A 7,955-nucleotide genomic window follows, 5' to 3' on the forward strand; every position below is an offset into this window, starting at 1 on the left:
CACGTAATCCAATGATGTTGTGGTATTGATGGAAAAAGTGACTTCAAAGTAAATCAACTTTTATAAAACTACACGAGAGTCATCAAAATGACATTAGTGTCAACAACAACAACAACAACAACAGAAAATACATGTTTCCCTCTGTAGGAAATACATCCCTTTTCCAACATTGAATTCAATACTAACCAGCTGAATATTCATTTACATAAAGTTGGCACACTAACGCTGTCAATGGTAGAGTTTTTCACCCTTTGAAGGGCTTGTATAGGGCTTGTATGAAGGGCTTGTTTGAAGGGCTTGTATGAAGGGCTTGTATGAAGGGCTTGTATGAAGGGCTTGTAAAGGGCTTGTATGAAGGGCTTGTAAGGGCTTGTTTGAAGGGCTTGTATGAAGGGCTTGTATGAAGGGCTTGTATGAAGGGCTTGTAAAGGGCTTGTATGAAGGGCTTGTAAGGGCTTGTTTGAAGGGCTTGTTTGAAGAGCTTGTATGAAGGGCTTGTATGAAGGGCTTGTATGAAGGGCTTGTATGAAGGGCTTGTATGAAGGGCTTGTATGAAGGGCTTGTAAGGGCTTGTTTGAAGGGCTTGTTTGAAGAGCTTGTATGAAGGGCTTGTATGAAGGGCTTGTATGAAGGGCTTGTAAAGGGCTTGTATGAAGGGCTGTAATGAAGGGCTTGTAAAGGGCTTGTATGAAGGGCTTGTATGAAAGGCTTGTAAGGGCTTGTATGAATGGCTTATAAAGGGCTTGTATGAAGGGCTTGTAAAGGGCTGGTATGAAGGGCTTGTATGAAGGGCTTATAAATGGCTTGTATGAAGGGCTTGTATGAAGAGCTTGTATGAAGGGCTTGTATGAAGGGCTTGTATGAAGGGCTTGTATGAAGGGCTTGTATGAAGGGCTTGTATGAAGGGCTTGTATGAAGGGCTTGTATGAAGGGCTTGTAAAGGGCTTGTATGAAGGGCTTGTATGAAGGGCTTGTATGAAGGGCTTGTATGAAGGGCTTGTAAAGGGCTTGTATGAAGGGCTTGTAAGGGCTTGTTTGAAGAGCTTGTATGAAGGGCTTGTATGAAGGGCTTGTATGAAGGGCTTGTATGAAGGGCTTGTATGAAGGGCTTGTATGAAGGGCTTGTAAGGGCTTGTTTGAAGGGCTTGTTTGAAGAGCTTGTATGAAGGGCTTGTATGAAGGGCTTGTATGAAGGGCTTGTAAAGGGCTTGTATGAAGGGCTGTAATGAAGGGCTTGTATGAAGGGCTTGTATGAAAGGCTTGTAAGGGCTTGTATGAATGGCTTATAAAGGGCTTGTATGAAGGGCTTGTAAAGGGCTGGTATGAAGGGCTTGTATGAAGGGCTTATAAATGGCTTGTATGAAGGGCTTGTATGAAGAGCTTGTATGAAGGGCTTGTATGAAGGGCTTGTATGAAGGGCTTGTATGAAGGGCTTGTATGAAGGGCTTGTATGAAGGGCTTGTATGAAGGGCTTGTAAAGGGCTTGTATGAAGGGCTTGTATGAAGGGCTTGTATGAAGGGCTTGTATGAAGGGCTTGTTTGAAGGGCTTGTATGAAGGGCTTGTAAAGGGCTTGTATGAAGGGCTTGTATGAAGGGCTTGTATGAAGGGCTTGTTTGAAGGACTTCTGACTTGGTATGTATAAAAAATGCAATGTTAGGATCACGTTTTTATTATTGTCAATTCATGGCTATATGAATATTTATTGATCAAGATACTGCCATTTTTTTGCGGGGGGTGTGGGGGAGCTTCTTTGCAATGTGATTGTTAGCTCTAAAAAAAAGCAAACAGATAAACATCTATTTTCAGAGGAGTAGAATAGATACTTGTATCTACGCAACGAAAGGCAGCAGCAGCACTGCCAGTGACTACTCTCCTCAGGGAACCCTGCACGGCTGTGATTTACTGCATGCCTGCGTGATATTGAGAGGGAGGGCTTCTGTGATGTATGGCGATTACAAGAAGCGGTGTTCAAACCAACGCACTCTACAACAGGAGACTAAAGTTTACGTCAATATTATCTTCCACTACTCGGTGGTGTTCGGTGGTAAATGGGCGTCACGGCAGAAATAATTGTGGTAGGAGTAATGACGCTGGGGGGGGGGAGTTAGCGGCAGCTCCCTGCTAGCCTCGCTCGTCTTTGGATTGCACACGCCTCTGCACTTTGACCCCGTGACTTGATTTGAGAGTGCAGCATCGCGTTTACATGAGCTAACCCATGACTCCTGCTGCAGGCCCGGATTACGAGCTGGTATGGATTGAGGACGTATGCATATTTAATGATCACATTAAAAACTAAAATAAAAATGATAATTTTAAAAACAGCCAATAGGGTTCAGTTATAAAGAGTCATGTTGCTGTGATTGGGTGAAGCGCATGTTGGGATAGGAGGAATCGTTTGATATTGAGAATGTTCTATCTCTCAGTGTGCTACAGATGTGGCATCTTAATTTGATCCCTTTTTTAGTTTTGTTTGTGTATCTGTTGTGGTTTTTTTGGGGCGGCAGGTAGCCGAGTGGTTAGCGCTTTTGGCCGGTAACTGAAAGGTTGCTGGATCGAATCCCAGAACTGACAAGATAAAAATCTGTTTTTTCTGCTCCCTGAACAAGGAAGTTCCCCGGTAGGCCGTCATTGTAAATAAGAATTTGTTCTTAACTGCTTTGCCCAGTTAAATTTTAAAAATATTTCTGATAGGCAGGGAGCAACAGTATTATTTACAGCTTGTTTTTTTAGCATTTAGGTAGCTGGTTAAAACTCCATATAAACGATACAAGACAGAAACAGCCATTGGTTCTCTTGTTTGCCTCCTGTATATTTACCCTGTTAGAGTGGGGAGGTGTGGACTTCACTTCTCCTTCAGACACACAGGTGACTGACCTCCAATAGCCTCTATTGTTGCTCTTTGCTCACTGGGTAATTGGTGGAATGATATGATTCATTAGTCCAATCAATTCTGCAATCGTTCTGAAAATCAGTTCGGCCTCTTGATTTATTACAATAGATTACTTGCCAAACCGGGTTTGACAGGGAAAACATCACCGGTAAGTTGTAGTTGGATAAATATACTGTAGCTTCTACACGTTTTGTAGTAGGATAAAACATACTGTAGATTCTACACGTTTTGTAGTAGGATAAAAAATACTGTAGATTCTACACATTTTACAGTAAGATAAATTTACTGGAGCTTCTACACGTTTTGTAGTAAGATAAATATACTGTAGCTTCTACACGTTTTGTAGTATTATAATACATACTGTAGCTTCTACACGTTTTGTAGTAAGATAAATATACTGTAGCTTCTACACGTTTTGTAGTATTATAAAACATACTGTATGGTCAACATGTTTTGCTGTGCGGGAAAAAATACTGTGTGGTCAACACATTTTTGCAGTAGGGTAAATATACTGTATGTTCTACACATTTTACAGTAGGGTAAATATAACGTAGGTTCTACACATTTTACAGTAAGGTAAAATATACTGTAGGTTCTACACATTTTACAGTAAGGTAAAATATACTGTTTGTTCAACACATTTTACAGTAAGGTAAAATATACTGTAGGTTCTACACATTTTACAGTAGGGTAAATATACTGTAGGTTCTACACATTTTACAGTAGGGTAAAACATACTGTAGTTTCTACACATTTTGTAGTAGGATAAAACATACTGGAGCTTCTACACGTTTTACAGTAGGGTAAAATAAACTGTATGTTCTACACATTTTACAGTAAGGTAAAATATACTGTATGTTCTACACATTTTACAGTAAGGTAAAATATACTGTATGTTCTACACATTTTACAGTAAGGTAAAATATACTGTAGTTTCTACACGTTTTGTAGTAGGATAAAACATACTGTAGTTTCTACACATTTTACAGTAAGGTAAAATATACTGTAGGTTCTACACATTTTACAGTAAGGTAAAATATACTGTATGTTCTACACATTTTACAGTAAGGTAAAATATACTGTAGTTTCTACACGTTTTGTAGTAGGATAAAACATACTGTAGTTTCTACACATTTTACAGTAAGGTAAAATATACTGTAGGTTCTACACATTTTACAGTAAGGTAAAATATACTGTAGTTTCTACACGTTTTGTAGTAGGATAAAACATACTGTAGTTTCTACACATTTTACAGTAAGGTAAAATATACTGTAGGTTCTACACATTTTACAGTAAGGTAAAATATACTGTAGGTTCTACACATTTTACAGTAAGGTAAAATATACTGTAAGTTCTACACATTTTACAGTAAGGTAAAATATACTGTAGGTTCTACACGCTTCGCAGTTTTTTTCTGATGTTCCATATCATTCATCTGTTAGCTACTGTCAGGCGAGGTGTATAACTTCACCTGTATTCATTCTTCACACTTAACCCAAGTCAACTCAATACACAGACATGCATTCAAATAGACTTAACATGCACCACATTGTAATGGCCTCACCTCTGGTCTGAGGATCCGGCACTACAAGCCTGCTGTGAATACAGCGACACCTGAGCTGTGCTCCATCGACCTCCCAGAGACTCAGAGCCACACAGGCTTACTGCTATCTCCTCAGCTCACTGAATAAATAACTCCTGACGGCTTCTACCTTCAGACATGGATTGGGAAATGCGTCCCAAATTATACCCTGTATCCTACGTAGTGCGCTAGATTTTGACCAGAGCCCTATGGACCCCATGGGTGCTCTGGTCAAACGTAGTGCATTATATACGGAATAGAATGCAATTTGGGACACAACAATGGTAGTGGATGGTGACGGATCAGAGAGGACATTTAGGGAAGTTACAGGCTACGTTACAGACCTTGATTCAGTGAATTTAATGTGTAAGAGATCATAAGTCATAAAGCTAGGGAAGATTAAAAAAAAGAGAAGCTTAAAAGAGACAGAAAAAAAGGAATCTAGATGTACTAAGCGGAATATAAATGTTAAAGTGACAATGAATCACAATAGAGAGATTAACCTTTAATACTGGTTGTAACCAGAGACCATGCAGTAGTGACTTACTGTAAAATGATCTGGTCGGAGCACATCAATTCAGCCCCTGTAATACCAGACCTATACTGTTCTTATTCATACAGTGGTATACTATACAGATACTGAATACCTCCTCACACAAATCACATATTCATGTCCAGTTTGAATGAAGAAGAAGAAGAAGAAGAAGGAGAAGGAGAAGGAGAAGAAGAAGTAGAAGAAGGAGAAGAAGAAGAAGGAAAAGAAGAAGAAGGAGAAGGAGAAGGAGAAGAAGAAGAAGAAGAAGAAGGAGAAGGAGAAGAAGAAGGAGAAGGAGAAGAAGAAGAAGAAGGGGAAGAAGAAGAAGAAGACGGAGAAGAAGAAGGAGAAGGAGTTGAAGGAGAAGAAGAAGAAGAAGAAGAAGAAGAAGGAGAAGAAGAAGAAGAAGAAGAAGGAGAAGGAGAAGACAGAGAAGAAGAAGAAGGAGAAGGAGAAGGAGAAGGAGAAGGAGAAGAAGAAGAAGGAGAAGAAGAAGAAGAAGGAGAAGGAGAAGACGGAGAAGGAGAAGGAGAAGGAGAAGACGGAGAAGGAGAGGGAGAAGGAGAAGGAGAAGGAGAAGAAGGAGAAGAAGAAGAAGAAGAAGAAGGAGAAGGTGAAGACGGAGAAGAAGAAGAAGGAGAAGAAGAAGGAGAAGACGGAGAAGGAGAAGGAGAAGGAGGAGAAGACGGAGAAGAAGAAGAAGGAGAAGAAGAAGAAGGAGAAGGAGAAGGAGAAGAAGAATGAGAAGGAGAAGGAGAAGAAGAAGGAGGAGAAGGAGGAGGAGGAGGAGGAGAAAAAGAAGGAGGAGGAGGAGAAGAAGAAGACGAAGAAGAGGAACAAGGAGAAGGAGAAGAAGTAGAAGGAGTAGGAGAAGAAGAGGAAGAAGGAGAAGAAGAAGAAGAAGAAGTAGAAGGAGAAGAAGAAGGATAATTTGTCCATCTGCCCCGTGATCGGAACATCCAGTTATTGCCCTGCTCTCTAACCTATAAGACAACATTTTGTGGTCAGACGTCCTCTGTTTCTCCCAGTGACAAAGCCAGCAGACTGAAGACATACTTTACCGGACAGCATCACACTGTGGGGACTTTGTAGTAAAAGACAGATGGTGACTTTAGAGTGTGGTGCTCTTGTGATGATGTGCAAGTACAAGTTTGTGCTGATTCTGCTGTAAAACACCCTGACATCACAGCTCATCTGACTACTACACCTGTGTTGTGATCAGTCATGTGGAAGCGTGTAGAAGGACATTAAAGACATGCTGTACTTGGGGGTGATTCTTACAGACTACGCCTATGCAAACACACACACACACCAACACACACACACACACACACACACACACACACACACGCACACACTGACAGTTCGTAGTCAGAAAACACACGTGGTTTCACCAAGTACGGGTTTCACCAAGTACAGGGAGACCTTCAAAGCAGCTGTGACTAAAGTGTGTAACGCTGTTTCTGTCACCATTGTGGTCTGTCCTTCAGGTATGGTAGAAATACAGGTAACTACAGTTCTTTTAACAGGCAAATCTACAGTATTTGAGTCGGTAGAACATGGTGTTTGTAACACCAGGATAGTGGGTTTGAGTCCCTGGGCCACCCAAACATGTCAAATGTATTCAGGTAGGACCGTCAGTCACTTTGGATTAAAGCGTCCCACCAAAATGGCAGATATCATCATTATTTTATGACCTGCTCGGTGGCAGAAGGACCTTGTTTAAATACCATCTTACTCTATCAGTCTGTCCATCAGCATTTTATTATTTAAAAAGGGAAGATCTGATCACGTCTGGACTCACCAGTAACTCCAGCAATGGCTAGGATTAAATAAAAAACACTATATTCTCCACAGGGAATCGGAGTGAAAGAGAAGCTACCTCTAACCTTCTGTGTAGAGGTCAGTGGGTCAGGTTGAGGTCAGAGCCATAGTGAAAGAGAAGTGGCCCCACAACATAACAACAGAGCCTACCTCCCAAAATGGCACTCTATTCCCTACATAGTGCACTGCTTTTGACCAGAGCTCTATGGGTCTTAGTTAAAGGTAGTGTACACTACATTTGACCAGAGCCCTATGGGTCTTAGTTAAAGGTAGTGTACACTACATTTGACCAGAGACCTATGGCTCTTAGTTAAAGGTAGTGTACACTACATTTGAGGTGAAACATGGGCCCATAGGGTGCCAGATTGACTCCACACTAAATGACCAGAAGAACAGAGGGAAAGCCACACCCCCTCAAAAACCTTCACTGTGAATCTCTGCCCCAACAGAAAGCATTTTCTGTTGTTGTTGTTGTTGACAAAAGGACTGCATTAAACTGACATGGTCTGGCTGCAACAGGATGCATTTCCCTCGACTCTGTGTGATAATGTATCACACATATGGTCATACCCAACAGATTTTTTCAGACTGAACGCTTCTAGCCATCCTTCACAGCAAGCGCGATACCAAGGGAGAATGCTCCTAAACATTTACAGAACATAACACACTCCTTTACTTTGGCCTAAATTCATGTACGGCGTACCAGAAAATATCGTCCAAAAAAATGATGTATTCAAACCTCTTTTTTGGCCACATCGAAGATATTATATAGTATGCAGTCACCACCTCGACGTACAACACATTTACTCGGCGGGCTAAATTTATGACAAACCACAGATTGGCTAGGAGTCCAACAGGCTGTCACAGTTGAATTAGATCCTGACCAATAGAGGCACAGCTTTCCAAGGTTCCTTCAGCCTGCCAAGGTTCCTTCACACACCCTTCCAATATTTCCACTTTAATTGTGCCACTCGAGAAATGTATGTGCCTGTGAATATGGCAGGAATCTCAAAGCTCTATTGCGAGAGTCATTAGCGGCTACATTTAATCAACATCTGTGTGCTATAGAACTAATTAAAGCAGCAGACGCGTCAGCTGTAAATCCACAGGAAGAGATGGTGG

This window comes from Oncorhynchus mykiss, chromosome 23 (genome assembly GCF_057628025.1).
Source record: "Oncorhynchus mykiss isolate SJ-2025 chromosome 23, ASM5762802v1, whole genome shotgun sequence".
NCBI lineage: Eukaryota > Metazoa > Chordata > Actinopteri > Salmoniformes > Salmonidae > Oncorhynchus > Oncorhynchus mykiss.